At 43.8% G+C, this 15,626-nt stretch overlaps 1 long non-coding RNA gene across 1 annotated transcript in view; it reads left to right on the top strand.

Moving 5' to 3' along the window:
• Window positions 1-5,180: 5,180 nt before the first annotated feature.
• Window positions 5,181-15,626, top strand: part of LOC137563709 (uncharacterized) — a 46,630-nt gene continuing 36,184 nt past the window's right edge. The window contains exon 1 of the long non-coding RNA XR_011030412.1: window positions 5,181-5,253. This is a non-coding gene — a long non-coding RNA (uncharacterized lncRNA). The remainder of the gene's footprint in view (window positions 5,254-15,626) is intronic.

Below are 15,626 nucleotides of genomic sequence, written 5' to 3'. Positions count from 1 at the left end.
TCCAGCAAGCTGGGGCGCGCGCAGGATCGCCTGAGCTCGTCCCCGGGTTACACGGGCGCGCGCCTGCCCACCTGTTCGCGAAGGGCTGAGGCTCGGGCACGGCCGGGGATAACTAGCGGCAAAGCGGGCGCGCGCGCCGTGTCACTATTCCCTCTGCAGGTGCTTTCTCTATAATACGTCATAGCAGCTCCGCTCTCATTCACAGAACACAGCGCAGGGCAGTCACCCCAAACTTCAGCAACAGCTACAGAGCAGACGTAAAGCCTTCTCTTGTCCCATTCAGTACTTGGGGATGCGGGTTGTGTGGCTGGTGATGTCTGGCCATCAAAATGTAAGGAGATGGGCTGACAATGTTCCTATCAGAAGTGCAGACAGGCAGAGAAAGCCTGTGGTAGAAGTGCATACACTTTTCTGTTCTTATCGTTTAATTGCTGCTCTAGAGAATCTTTATTCGGCCTCTTGCACACTGCAAGCAAATCAGATTCAGATTCAGATTTTTAATCTGTTTTTACATCCGATTCCGATTCAGATTTTTAATCTTAACTGCATGCTGCGTTTTTTGATCCGTTTTTCTGTTGAATGTATTCAAGGAAAATCGGAAACGGAATCGGAATCGGAATCGGAAACGGAATCGGAATCGGAAAACGGATTTGCAGTGTGCAGGGAGCCTTCCCCTGCTTTCCAAATGGCTGTCAGTCACTAGATGTTTCCTCAAGGTTAGGAGCACACTAGGCGGAATTCTTAGCGTTGCGGAAAACGCATGCGTTTTTGCCCATTATGGAAGTCTATAGGTCACCGAAAAAAACGCATCTGCATTAGGGCCGGTTTCCACTCGCCGCAGCGCACGGCTGAGGGCGCGATTCCACTTCAGTGGCGCGTGTCTACGAGACGTGAGCCGGCTCTTCTGGGTCTACGGGAAAGCAGACGAATCCCATCAGCCGTGCCATGCACGGCTATGGGATCTGCAGCCTCCCGCGACGATTTGGATGGAAATGCTGGCCGAATTGCTAGCGGTAGCGATTCGGCCGGCGTTACCATTGCACCCTATGGCAGAGTTTTCCCGCACTATTCGCCTGTGGCTGCGGGGAAACTCTGCGGATTCGCGGCGGTTTCCGCTCAAGTGGAAACGCGCCCCAAGAGACACGCAGCGGTACTTCCTACGCAGACAAATCCCAGAAACCATGCCATGCATGGCTATGGGATTTGCTGCTGCCCGCAAAGAAAAATGTTGCAATGCCACCCGAATCACTAAGGCCAAATCTGCATACAAACACACAGTGTGCAGAATAAAGAGACATTTGCTGAAAACTGAAAGACTAGTGTGACCCCTGCCTCATGCATTTTTGATGCATTTTTTTAAACAATAAGAAAAAGGGAAACAATTGAAATAATGCGAATGCACCAAAAACACACAAAAATGCACCCCAAAATGCGGAAACACAATTCTGCAATGCCAAGTGTGCTCCTAGCAGGAAGCAAGCTTTACCTCACACATGGCACATGGTCTCTTACTTACAAATGACTCCAGTTGCAATGTTTCATTCATACAAATGTTACTACATATTTTGTTGTTACATGTTACAATATTGTATAAACTGTTGTAAATAGTTTAAAACAAATTAAAAGCACACTGAAAACAACCAAAAATAGTGTTTATACTATAAGGGCTTGTTCACACTATGACAGTTTGTGATTTTTTTTTAAAGAAAATCTGTAACGAAAAAACCTCCCATGGGGGGTACTCACCTCGGGTGGGGGAAGCCTTTGGATCTTATTGAGGCTTCCCCCGTCCTCCTCGGTCCCATCGTGGCGGCGAAAAACCTCCCGGAGCGGCAGCGATGTAAATATTTACCTCTGTGGCTCCAGCGCAGGCGCAGTATCTGCTCTTCCCACGGAGATAGGTGGAAATAGACGATCTCCGTCGGGCCGCTCTACTGCGCAGGCGCAAGTCTTCTGCGCCTGCGCAGTAGAGCGGACCCAACGGAGATCGGCTATTTCCTCCTATCTCCATCAGACGAGCCAAAACAGCGCCCCCGCTGGAGCCAGGAAAGGTAAATATTGAACAGGCTGTCGGATTTGTCGCGCCGGCTTTGAAGGGCTGCAGCGAGACCCCCGTGGGACAGATGACGGGGGAAGCCTCATTAGGATTCTGAGGCTTCCCCCTCCCGAGGTGAGTACACCCCAGGGGACGTTTTTCTCGTTACAGTGTCTCTTTAAGCGCTTGCGATTTTGTAAATCACTCTAAACGCGCAATGATTCCCTATGAGAGTGTTCACATTTGAGCGTTTTGGCTCAATGGAAGCTATAGGGAAATCACAAAGCGCTTGAAAAAGCGCTTTGTATTGTGATTTCCCAAGCACTTTTATGAATAAATACTGTATTTATTCATTTCCGAGTCCAAGAGTTCACTTCCTGACTGACATCAGGAATTGTCTAAATCAATCGCTCAGCAAAAGCACTGAGAAAAGTGCTTACACAAGTGCTTTTCTAAGTGCAATGTGCAGGGAAAGGCACTTTGAAAATCGCTCTATAAATTGCTCAGTGTTTGCGATAGCGATTTATAATGTGAACAAGTCTAAATCCAGAGTTGTCCCAAAATAAATCATTTACCCACAGCTGGATATATGTCTTAAATGGACCCTAAGCAGAGCTCAAAAAAGGTATACTGAACTTACCTGCGGCTTTCTCCAGCCCACCGTAATCTGTAAAGGTCCCTCAGCAATGCATCTTCTGGGTCCCCTCTGTTCTTCCGCTGGTGGCTCCGTTAGCTGCACAGGCTAGCCAGGAGTTGTGTGCACCTGCGCATGTGTGGCCTGTCCACGTGCACGTCTCGATCATGCGTCCATCACTGTAAGTGTCCTTTTACCCTTGAAGGACATCCGAGGTGAAAATAAACTGATGAGATAAACATAAGTATCTATCCTCCTCCTCCTAAAAATGACTTTTTAAGATATCCTAAATTTTTATTTTATATTAAATCTAGTTTTTAAGTTTTTACTGTTTCATTGTATCTGCTCAATGACACCTTCATTGAAGTATGCCAGAACAAAAATCTATGAATTATTAACGCTTTTTATATTTTTCCTGCTCACAGAAACCATTTACCGTCAGGAAAGTGTTTCAAGGCTGTAATTCCTTATTATCAGTGAGGGTTATGCTATACTGTAGTCTGACCCAGTCCAACCCGGGCCCAACCTGGACAAAAACTTTCACTTGGATAGCTGATTTTTTAACTTTTTCAGGCATAAAAAGAAAAAAGGAACAGCTCAGTCATTTGTGTGCTTGACACTGTACATACACATGTCTATCTCACCATATCACGTCACCTTGGTTGTCCTTTAATGCATTGGTATGCATTAGTGTGCCTCGGTAGGCATTTTTTTCCTACATGGCAGTGCACTGCCAAAAATCTTTCCATTAAATGCGTATAGTGTGAACTGTGCCATAGGAAAACATGGACATTACTTTGAAAATCAGTTGCATTTCAGTTATAACTGAGAGCAACTGATTAAAGCGGATCTGAGATGAAAAACTAACTATAACAAGTAACTTGTCTATATATCTTATATAAAGTTTAGATAGTTTACACAGCAAATCTAGCTGCAAACAGCTTTAATAGAATATGATCATTTCTTCCTGTGGCAACAGTGACAGCAGCCATGTTGTTTGTAAACATTACACAGAGGCAGGCTTATCTGCATCTTGAGCAAAAAAAACCTAATCCCCCCTCTTCCTCCCTCCTGCCTCTGAAATCTCTGGCTATTAATACCTTCCCCTCCTCCTGCCCAGACTGAGCTCCCATGAGCCCTTGCTGCTGTCTGAAAGTGCCTTGGCTCTCTGAAAACCTGTGGGTGTGGCTTGTTTAGTTTATAGGGAATTAGAGTATTAAAACAAAAACAAAAAAGGTATTTGGCTTGTGGAATGCCCTATAAACAATACGAAAGGAACACAATTATGCAATGAGTAAAAGTTAATCTCGGATCCACTTTAAGTGTAAAAGGGCCCTAAGTTTTGTGCACATGCGTGGTTCTCAAAAGGTTGAATGGCGCATGTCCAGAATGCTCACGGCGACAGGTGTGTGATTGAGACAGGTGCGGGGACATGCGCAGGTGCATACCACTCCTGGACGGTAAGTTCAGCATTCCATTTTTTTGATCTGTTTAGGGTCCCTTTAACACACAAATACAACTTAAAGATAAACTACTGGAAAGTAAAGTGTTTGTAAGTAATGGAAACCTTGTACAGACAACGTTACAACGTTTTAAAGATACAAAGTTGTCTTCTTGTACAAAATACACTACTGTTTTTTATTACAGTACATGTTTTTGTTGCTAAATTTTACATAATTGTATAAACTGTTATAAGAACTTAAGGTGGCCATACACTATACAATTAAAATATCCAATTTTACACCATTTCGATAATTACGAATGGTTGTCCCAAAAAATCTATAGCTTTTTTTTTTATTCGTTTGAGAAATCTGATCGAATTTCCTGTTTTAATTTGATAAAAGAAGATCTGGAGTGTTGGATTTTTTCTGATCAATTTTTATGAAAATTAAATGGTGCGTGGTAGATTGTCAGTTTATTAATATATACTGTACACCCAAGCAAATTTCTAAGAGTTCCTAATCATTTTTATCATAATTGGGGAAAAAGTGAACACTTGTATAGCATTTTGAAATGTTATAATCAGTCAGAAAAATTGATTGCAATTCTTGAATTGAACAAATATTAAAAAAATTGTATGGTGTGTGGCCACCTTTACAAACACTTTATAGGAAAACTGAAGTGAGAGGTATATGGAGGCTGCCATATTAATTTCCTTTTAAGCAATACCAGTTGCCTGGCAGCCCTGCTGATCCTCTGCCTTTAGTCATAGACCCTGAAAAAGCATGCAGCAAATCAGGCGTTTCTGACATTATTGTCAGATCTGACAAGATTAGCTGTATGCTTGTTTCTGGTATTATTGAGACACTACTGCAGACAAATAGATCAACAGAGCCGTCAGGCAACTGGTATGGTTTAAAAGGAAATAAATATGGCGCTTCCATATTCTTCTCACTTCAGTTGTCCTTTAAATGCACATTGAAAACAACCAAAATACATTGTTTATGCTATATGTCCAAATCCAGAGTTGTCCGAAAGTAAATCATTTATCCACATTTTCCCATGTTTAACACAGGACTCAACTTACAAACAAATTCAACGTACAATCTCCCACAACGTAACCTGATTTTAAAGGATACCCAAGGTGACATGTGACATGTTGAGATAGACATGTGTATGTACAGTGCCTAGCACACAAATAACTATGCTGTGTTCCTTTTTTTTATTTCTCTGCCTAAAAGAGTTAAACATCAGGTATGTAAATGGCTGACTCAGACAGGAAGTGACTATAGTGTGACACCTACTGATACGAAATTACAACTATAAAACACTTTCCTAGCAGAAAATGGCTTCTGAAAGCAGGAAAGCGATAAAAAGGGTCAATAGTCCATATATTTTAGCACTGGCATACTTCAATTAATCTGTAATTGAGAAAAATCAATAAAACAGTAAAAACCTGAAAAGTAGATTTAAATATAATATAAAACTGTGGAATATCTTAAAGGGACTCTGAGCACCTCTCATGGGCATGCCTTTAAGACAGACGACTTCCAACAAAGTCGTGCTATGATCCCTCTGGAGGAGCCTCTTGCAATGACCATGCGTGTCACTTCCTCTTCCTGCTTCATTCAGTGATGCACTTCTTTAACTGAGAAGAGAGGGGTGACCCGGAGGTTATAACATAGCCAAGATGGCAGCCGCAATTTTTAAATTGAAATCGAACAAAAACTATTTGGTGTAGAATGGTTCAGATGATTCAGACATCAAATGAAAGAGGAGAGCACAAGCTACAAAATGGTATGCATCTTTAAGTACTTTGCAGTACTGGTCGGAGTCTTAAAGGCATGCACATGAGAGGTGCTTGGAGTCCCCGTAAAAAGTAATTTTTAGGCGGAGGATAGGTACAATTGTTTAATTAGTTTATTTTCACCTCGGGTGTCCTTTCAGTATCAAACAACATATGTTTGATTAGTTCCCGGTATTTTCAATAAATAATTCAATAATAAAGTACAATCCATTTCCCAAATACAAGTTCCTGTCCACATTCGCCGGTTTTATTTTTTTTTAAGTAAACAAACATCCAGAGCTGGTTATAACAAGGCTCTCCACCATCAGAGGCAGAGCACCCCCAAATTGTGTTGCCCCAGTATAGGCATTAGATGTGCCCTCAATATTTGATAGGTCCCCCCTCAGTATACTATAGGTAGTGAGATGTGCCCGCAATTATTAGGTAGCCGCCCTCCCCCTTATAGATAGCAGATGTGCTCCAATATTATTAGATAGCCCTCCATATGCAGTTGTGTGTGGAGTGTGATAGAGAGTTTACTCAACTCTCGGCAGTGGGATCTCTTTTCAGCCAGATTGCAGCGTCCCCTCTCTATGACACCTCCAGCGGCATGCATCACATAATGAGGTTTATTCATTAAAGATTACTGCGCTAAGCAGTGCGGGTAAAACCAGCGAGTGCACGCTCCTGTCAGCGTAGTGTGTGCTCCTAAGCTATGCTTTCCTTGAAGCTACTCACGATCCTTTGAAGTGCCACGCGATGGTATGTTGTGTGACCGCGATACTTTACTACATAGTAGTAGTTGCGCTAGTAAAGTATTGCAGTTGCACTACTGGTGATGGGGGCACTCAGGGGGACACAGACACAGCAATCACAGGGAGGGGTTCCTTCTGTGTCCAGGTCTTTCACTGCAAACATCCCATGTCCATCTCCCACTAGCCTTCAAAAGTAATTTTTTTAAATATCTCCTAAATAAACCTATAAAAGTAATAAAAAAGTAGTAGCCACATGACCAAGGCAGTTTCATGGGTTCATGGCAAGGAAATGAACAGCGCTACTTAAAAACAGACAAGTGCCTACCTGCAAAAGAGTGCAAGCCCCACTTGTGGGATAAAATACACACCTAGCATACACATGACCTGTCTACCACTGGAGGATGTTGGTTTCCGTAACAGCTTGCATGCAACCTATTAAGTACTAGTCCCTCCCACTGCGAAGAAGTCAATCCTCCATGGGAGGGGACCTAACACTAACTAAATTCTAACCTATGTATATGCATAGCCTGGGTGCGGCTAATCAAGTAAATTCAAAAATGTGCGCAGTTTCATGGGTTCCCTCTGTTGCTGCTGTGTTCCAGCCTCATCCTCCATTCATCTTGGCAATGTACTGGGGTACCCAGAATAAGGTTGGAACATGTGGACAGCAGCGGAGCCCAGAAGACACAGGGACATGAGCAGGGGAATGGAGAGCCAGCTGGGACCAGGAGAGATAGCTATTTCAAACCCTTTCCAGCACATTCCACTAATTTTAAAGAAAATCTTCAGAATTGCCGCACCTGTTAGGCCTTGTTCACATTGCATTTTGCTCGCGTGTCCGTCCGTGTTGGGCTGTTGGGTGGGTGATTCGTTTTTGTGCTTAGCGGTTTTCTAAGCGTTTTTCCAAGTGGTTTGTAATTCACTCCATGACGCAAGTCAGGAAGTGAACCGCTTTACTGAACGGACAGCGCACGACCCGCGCTGATATGAACCTTCTCATAGACATTCATTGCACAAGCGTTGGTGGGCGATTTTAAAAATCGCCCACGTGTAAAAAAAAAAAAAAAGAAAACGAAAATGCCTACAGTGTGAACGAGCCCACAAAGTGGAATTAGGGTCATTTAATACTGCATCTACAGTATTGGGCTTGATTCAGTAACCCAGTTAGCACGCCTAAAGACTTTGGGCGTGATAACTAGGGTGCTAACTGGGTTAGCAGCATTTACTAAATTCACATCGCGCGCAAAGTTCCACACGCAAAACTTTGCACGCACACAGCGCGGTGCACGCGAAATGTTGCATCGCGGTGCGACGGAAACGGCGCACCCGGTTCGCCTATAAGGTTGCATTGGGGGCGACTTTAACGTCGCATGGAAGATAACTTTGCGCGCGGGACTTTGAATTTGAAAATCGCCGGTGCTGAAAATATAGCGAAAATGCCCTAGGTGTGAACAAGCCCTAAAGGTGGGTACACATGTAGTATGAGAGCCATACCTGCACAGTCTATTCTAATGAGCTGAACTCCCCATTAGATAAAAATCTTTGCAAGATGCTGCACACAAAGATGATGCACACATGCAAAAGATCAGTATCTGCAAAAGATCAGTTCCTGTAAAATGCATTCATAGTCTATGATATCTGCAGATCCTCATACACACCTTAACAGACCTTCATCTGCAGATCAGATCCACCAGGATGGATATTTGGATCTGCAGATGATTGTCAGATATGCAGATGAATGTCTGTTAAACAAGGTGTGTATGAGATCTGCAGATATCATAGACTATAAATGCATTTTGCAGGAACGGATCTCTTGCATGTGTACAGCATCTTTGTGTCCAGCATCTTGCAAAGATTTCTGTCTGATGGGGAGTTCAGCTCCATAGAATAGACTGTGTAGGTATGGCTCTCATACTACATGGAAGGTGGTAATATTGGTCTGTGATCTTTCATTTTCCAAAGACTTTTATCTGATGTGTGTACCCACCTTTAGGGCTTGTTCACACCTATGGCATTTTCGCTATTTTTTCAGCATCAGCGATTTTCAAATTCACCCTAAAAGTGCTTGTGCTATGAATCCTTATGGGAGTGTTCATATCATTGCGTTTCGTCTGTTTTCCGCTGACCAAAGCACTGCCTGTACCATTTTTGGTACAGGCATCTCACAAAATCACAAACCGCTGGCCTCAGCAATTGCGATTTTAGATGTGAACAAAGTCTGACCCTATTATTATTATTATTATTGATTTATAAAGCGCCAACATATTCCGTGGTGCTGTACAAAGTAAGAAACAAACATGGGGTACATAATAATACAGACAATGCTATACAACAAAATACAAGATACATAATTAGTGACAAAATACAAAGAATGATACAAAAGCAAATTATAGAATTGGTGATGACAGTGATAAAATGAACATGATGGATAACATGTATGATGGTTACCAAGACACAAAAGGGGGAGAGAACCCTGCCCTTGCAGGCTTACAATCTAAAGGCAGACCCTATAAAGGTGCCCATACATCTAGCCATGTATGTTAAATAGACCAAGAGCATGCCTCTCTTTGATTATACGTGTTCATAGCCATTGTCTTCTTAATTCTTAAATTTAAAAAAAAAAAATATAGGAAAAAGAAAAAAATCATGTATATGAATGATTGATCCTCGTCCCATGCCGCAATATGATCAAAGCAGAAAAATGGCTGCCCTATTTGCACCACACTAGACAAATTATATGGAGTAGAGTATAATAAATCACTGTAACGAGCAGCGGGGATATGAGCTCTGCCGTCCCCGCCGCTCAGCCCGGTTCGCCTCGCACTGGCCTCTCGCCGGCGCATAGCGTCAGAGCGACCAGCGGTGAGACCTTTACGCATCTCGGAGACGCATCAGCTGACCTACAGGTCGGCTGATGTCACGAGGAGTGCTCCTCGCTCCCGATTGGTCTGGCTGGCGGGGTCGTGCTTGGGAGTTCCCTGCCAGCATAAAGGCAGCGAGCTGTCAGTAGCTCGCTATCTGCTGTTGCGAATACTTATGTGCTAGCGCTCAGACCTTAGATAGTATCCGGTGTGCTTTGATCTGGGAGGAAACCAGGGATTTCACACAAGACTAGGATTAATGTATTATTGTATATTTGATATTTTGTGTATGACTCTGCTTATCCTCTGACTCTGCTCTTGCTTATCGATTCTGTACTTCTGCCCATCTGATTCTGTTGCTGAACTTGGCCTGAATATCTCACTACTCTCTTGCCTGTCGATTTTGTACTATATCTGCCCGCCTGTTACCGAACCTGATCAGTCTGACCACTCTACTCTCACCAGAGGGCGCTGACTCTGGTGAGGGGCTCTGCACTGTTAGTACCCACCAGCTCCTCTGGTGAGGTATTGCTATCTGTCTGTACTACTGTTGCACTAAGCACTACATTTTCTAACAGCTACTACTTCTGATTGCCTGGTATACTTGTATTATTGGTGATTCTGCAGATCACCATATAATCAGGTATATACAGGGAGTGCAGAATTATTAGGCAAGTTGTATTTTTGAGGAATAATTTTATTATTGAACAACAACCATGTTCTCAATGAACCCAAAAAACTCATTAATATCAAAGCTGAATATTTTTGAAAGTAGTTTTTAGTTTGTTTTTAGTTTTAGCTATTTTAGGGGGATATCTGTGTGTGCAGGTGACTATTACTGTGCATAATTATTAGGCAACTTAACAAAAAAAAAATATACCCATCTCAATTATTTATTTTTACCAGTGAAACCAATATAACATCTCAACATTCACAAATATACATTTCTGACATTCAAAAACAAAACAAAAACAAATCAGTGACCAATATAGCCACCTTTCTTTGCAAGGACACTCAAAAGCCTGCCCTCCATGGATTCTGTCAGTGTTTTGATCTGTTCACCATCAACATTGCATGCAGCAGCAACCTCAGCCACCCAGACACTGTTCAGAATGGTGTACTGTTTTCCTTCCTTGTAAATCTTACATTTTATGATGGACCACAGATTCTCAATGGGGTTTAGATCTGGTGAACAAGGAGGCCATGTCATTAGTTTTTCTTCTTTTATACCCTTTCTTGCCAGCCACGCTGTGGAGTACTTGGACGCGTGTGATGGAGCATTGTCCTGCATGAAAATCGTTTTTTCTTGAAGGATGCAGACTTCTTCCTGTACCACTGCTTGAAGACGGTGTCTTTCAGAAAGTGGCAGTAGGACTGGGAGTTGAGCTTGACTCCATCCTCAACCCGAAAAGGCCCCACAAGATCATCTTTGATGATACCAGCCCAAATCAGTACTCCACCTCCACCTTGCTGGCGTCTGAGTAGGACTGGAGCTCTTTGCCCTTTACCAATCCAGCCACGGGTCCATCCATCTGGCCCATCAAGACTCACTCTCATTTCATCAGTCCTTAAAACCTTAGAAAAATCAGTCTTGAAATATTTCTTGGCCCAGTCTTGACTTTTCAGCTTGTGTGTCTTGTTCAGAGGTGGTCGTCTTTCAGCCTTTCTTACCTTGGCCATGTCTCTGAGTATTGCCCACCTTGTGCTTTTGGGCACTCCAGTGATGTTGCAGCTCTGATATATGGCCAAACTGGTGTCAAGTGGCATCTTGGCAGCTGCACGCTTGACTTTTCTCAGTTCTTGGGCAGTTATTTTGCACCTTGGTTTTTCCACACGCTTCTTGCGACCCTGTTGACTATTTTGAATGAAACGCTTGATTGTTCGATGATCACGCTTCAGAAGCTTTGCAATTTTAAGAGTGCTGCATCCCTCTGCAAGATATCTCACTATTTTTGACTTTTCTGAGCCTTTCAAGTCCTTCTTTTGACCCATTTTGCCAAAGGAAAGGAAGTTGCCTAATAATTATGCACACCTGATATAGGGTGTTGATGTCATTAGACCACACCTCTTCTCATTACAGAGATGCACATCGCCTAATATGCTTAATTGGCAGTAGGCTTTCGAGCCTATACAGCTTGGAGTAAGACAACATGCATAAAGAGGATGATGTGGTCAAAATACTAATTTGCCTAATAATTCTGCACTCCCTGTATCTGCATTATAGGTGATAATGCAGATCACCTCATAATCAGAACTCTGTTTTTGCTGACACATATTATTACAGAACAGCAGACCAAAATGTCTATGGATGCACTGCGTAGCCAGGTTGAGGCCTTGATCACAGCGGTTAATAATTTAACTGTAATAGTCAATACCCAACAGACACAAATCACCCAGTTGTCTGAGGTTGTTCGGACCCTCCAGTCTGCAACCGCACCAGTGCACTCCCCTCCGGTTATTGAGCCTAGGATGCCCCTCCCTGAAAAGTTTTCTGGGCACAAATCTGATTTTCAAAATTTCAGAAATCGCTGTCTCTCTTATTTTGAAATGAGACCTATTTCATCAGGGACAGAGAGTCAGAGGGTGACCTTCATTAAAACCTTATTATCAGGGGATTCACAGACTTGGGCATATAGTCTTCCTAGAGTGCATGAGGTTTTATCTTCAGTTCAGGAGTTTTTTAAGACCATGGCTATCATTTACGATGATCCGGATATTGCAAGTACTGCTGAGAGAAAGCTTAAGACCCTTAGGCAGGGACGCAACACAGTAGAGACATATGCCGCATAATTTAGAAGGTGGGCTGTGTCGGCTAGATGGGGACAGTTTGCCTTGTTAGATTGTTTTCTAACAGGATTATCAGACCCGGTCTCTGATATGCTGCTAGGTCACCCTGAACCTAAGACAGTAGATGAAGCGATTGCGTTGGCGGTAAAGGTTGACCGCCGCATCCGTTATCAAAGACAGACTCGGGGAAAATATTCAGTGAGATCTTTTGCTGATGCATCTCCTTCAACTTCTCCTCCTCTGGATGAACCGATGCAGATCGGACATTCAAAATTATCAGAGGTGGAGAAGAACCGAAGACGGTCAGAGAAACTTTGTCTGTACTGTGCAGAAGGGGGTCATGTTGTGCAGAATTGCCCTAAGAAGTCGGAAAAATCTGCCCCCTAGGTGTAGTTAGAGGTACTACCCTAGGCGAGCCTGTGTCACCTCTAACCGATAATCGTTTACTCCTTCCCTGTTCTATTACCTGGGAAGGTCAAGTGGCATCCACTCATGCTTTTGTGGACTCTGCAGCCAATTTTATTGACTATGATTTTGTTAAGAAATGAGGGATTCCTATAATCCCGTTGGATAGACAAATTTTTGTCACAGCAGTAGATGATTCCCCTCTGCAAAGTAAACAACCCCTTTGTCAGACTCCCGAATTGTTATGTCACATAGGGGTATGGCATAGGGAAAAGTTACAGTTCTTCGTGCTCAAAATGGCTACTTCTACAGTGATTCTTGGTATGCCATGGCTACAAGAACATTCTCCTCAGATTGACTGGAGTTCTGGTCAGCTATTAAGCTGGTCATCTCACTGTCATCATCATTGTCTGGAGAAAGTTGCTGTTTGTGCCACCAAGGTTCAGATGGAAGGGTTGCCCGCATATTATAATGATTTCCTTGACGTCTTTTGTACCAAAGCCGCAGATAAACTTCCGCCACATAGAAGTTTTGACTGTGCTATTGAATTGAGGTCAGGTTGTATGCCCCCTAGAGGCCATTTGTATAACCTGTCGGGCCCTGAGAAACGTGCTATGCAGGAGTACATTAAAGAGAATTTGGCTAAAGGGTTCATCCGTCCTTCACAGTCTCCGGCCGGAGCGGGTTTCTTTTTTGTGCAAAAGAAGGACGGTGGCCTACGGCCATGTATTGATTACAGAGGGTTAAACAAAATTACTGTAAAAAATTGTTAGCCACTCCCTCTGATAGATGATTTGTTTTCCCAGGTTATTAATGCCAGTATCTTCTCCAAACTTGATCTCAGAGGGGCATACAACCTGGTCCGCAAAAAAGACGGCGTTCAATACGCCCAACGGCCACTACGAATATTTGGTTATGCCCTTCGGCTTATGTAATGCTCCCGCCGTCTTCCAAGAATTGACCAATGAGGTTTTCCGGGAGGTTCTGGGGCGGTTTGTCCTCGTTTACTTGGATGACATACTCATTTTCTCACCCAGTTTAGCTGAACACAGGGAACATGTGAAGTATGTGTTGAGAAAACTGAGACATAACTCTCTATATGCAAAACTAGAGAAATGTCTCTTCGAAGTCTCCGAAGTCCCTTTTTTGGGTTATGTCATTTCTTACTGCTGGTCTCACCATGGACCCCAGTAAAGTATCTGCTGTACTGGAGTGGCCACAACCTTTAGGGTTGAAGGCACTCCAGAGGTTCCTTGGATTCGCCAACTACTATAGGAAGTTTATTAAAGGATTTTCCTCTGTGGTGTCACCCCTCACAGAACTTACTAAAAAGGGAGCAGACACTTCTAATTGGTCGGTGGAAGCACATGCTGCTTTTGTAACATTAAAGGAGTTCTGTTCTGCTCCCATTTTGCGGCATGTTAATATCATTCTTCCCTTTATCGTAGAGGTGGATGCCTCTGAAGTAGGGGTTGGGGCTGTGCTGTCTCAACACTCAGGTCTGCAGGGCAGATTGCATCCGTGTGCTTTTTTTTCTCGGAAATTCTCTCCTGCTGAGAGAAATTACGATATTGGGAACCGCGAGCTCTTGGCGGTCAAACTCGCGTTTGAGGAATGGCGCCATTGGCTCCAAGGAGCAGAGCATACGATCACAGTCTATACAGACTGTGGTGATATATTGGGGTGCTGATGATGTAAGGATAACAGGAACATATTTCTTTCATTTTCTATCGCCTTCAGCTATATATTTTGTCAGAGGTGTAGGAAGGCCAGCCAGTCTGGCTTTTGAAAGGTGTCACCTGGATATGTCTGTATGTAGATTAAAACAGTCATTCAGGGCAGAGATCAAAGGAACTGCCAGTGTCTTATTGAATAGACCAGTCACCTTCAATAGGCCAGGAAGGGGCTCATTAGGCCACTAGCAGTCACCTGAGGGAGAACAATAGCAGACAATCTCGGATGTGATTGTCTGTGTCTGTTTACAGGCAATCTTTAGATGTATAGACATTGTAACCTGGGGAAATTGGACGAAGGAAGTCTTTTGTTGGGTGTGTGTACTATAGTGGATGTTGGATCTCTGGAAATCCAATTATGACTGAGGATGTAATTAACCACTTCTGTACCACAGTGTTTTTTGCTGATCGGTGCTGCGTGGGCTCTCCAGCCCGCAGCACCGATCAACTGGCAGCCAGGGCGATCAGACTGCCACCCTTTTTGCCCCACTAGGGGGATGTCCTGCTAGGGCGGGTCTGATCGCCGCTGGGTGCTTGCGGGGGGGGGGGGGGGGGGCTCTTCAAAGCCCCCCTCCGCAGCGCTTTCTGGCCTCCTTCCCCTTCCCTCCCTCTCCCTTCCTCTGTGAGCGGCGCAGGACGGATTTCAGTCCTGCGCCTGATGGGATAGGCTTTAGCCTATCAGATGCCGGCGATCCCCGGCCAATCAGAGGCCTCCTCTACGGTGCTACCGATCGGCTCGCAGGGTGTTCACGGAGACACCCTCCGTGAGCTGACATGGAACGTTTCCATGGAATCCACTTCAGGATTCAGGGGCGTACTTAAGCGTACACAGAATCCTGACGTGGTTAAATCTAGTCGTCCCCCCCCCCGTCCACACAGGCTTACAGCCTCGAGGTGAATTTTTCATTATAAAAACCAGGGGACAGATACCTCAAATCAGTTCTCTTCTGATGGTAGCGGCAGCTGGACTCCCGGCCCAAGCTAAGGGGCTCCTGGTCAAAGCCAGAACTGTGTCCGTCCACAAAAGTCCAAGATTCTTCTATCTGGATCCCTGTATTTGGTAAGCAAATCGCTTTTGTGTGTATCTTTGTAACTCTTAATTTTGTAACTTTTTTACTTTGTTTTTTTGTACATCTTTTGTATATATTATCTTCTGCATTGTTCCATTTTTTTCGGGAATATTAAATTAT

This window comes from Hyperolius riggenbachi, chromosome 3 (genome assembly GCF_040937935.1).
Source record: "Hyperolius riggenbachi isolate aHypRig1 chromosome 3, aHypRig1.pri, whole genome shotgun sequence".
In the NCBI taxonomy this organism is placed as follows: domain Eukaryota; kingdom Metazoa; phylum Chordata; class Amphibia; order Anura; family Hyperoliidae; genus Hyperolius; species Hyperolius riggenbachi.
Note: the sequence above shows the minus strand (reverse complement) of the source record. Positions and strands in the feature narration are given on the sequence as shown.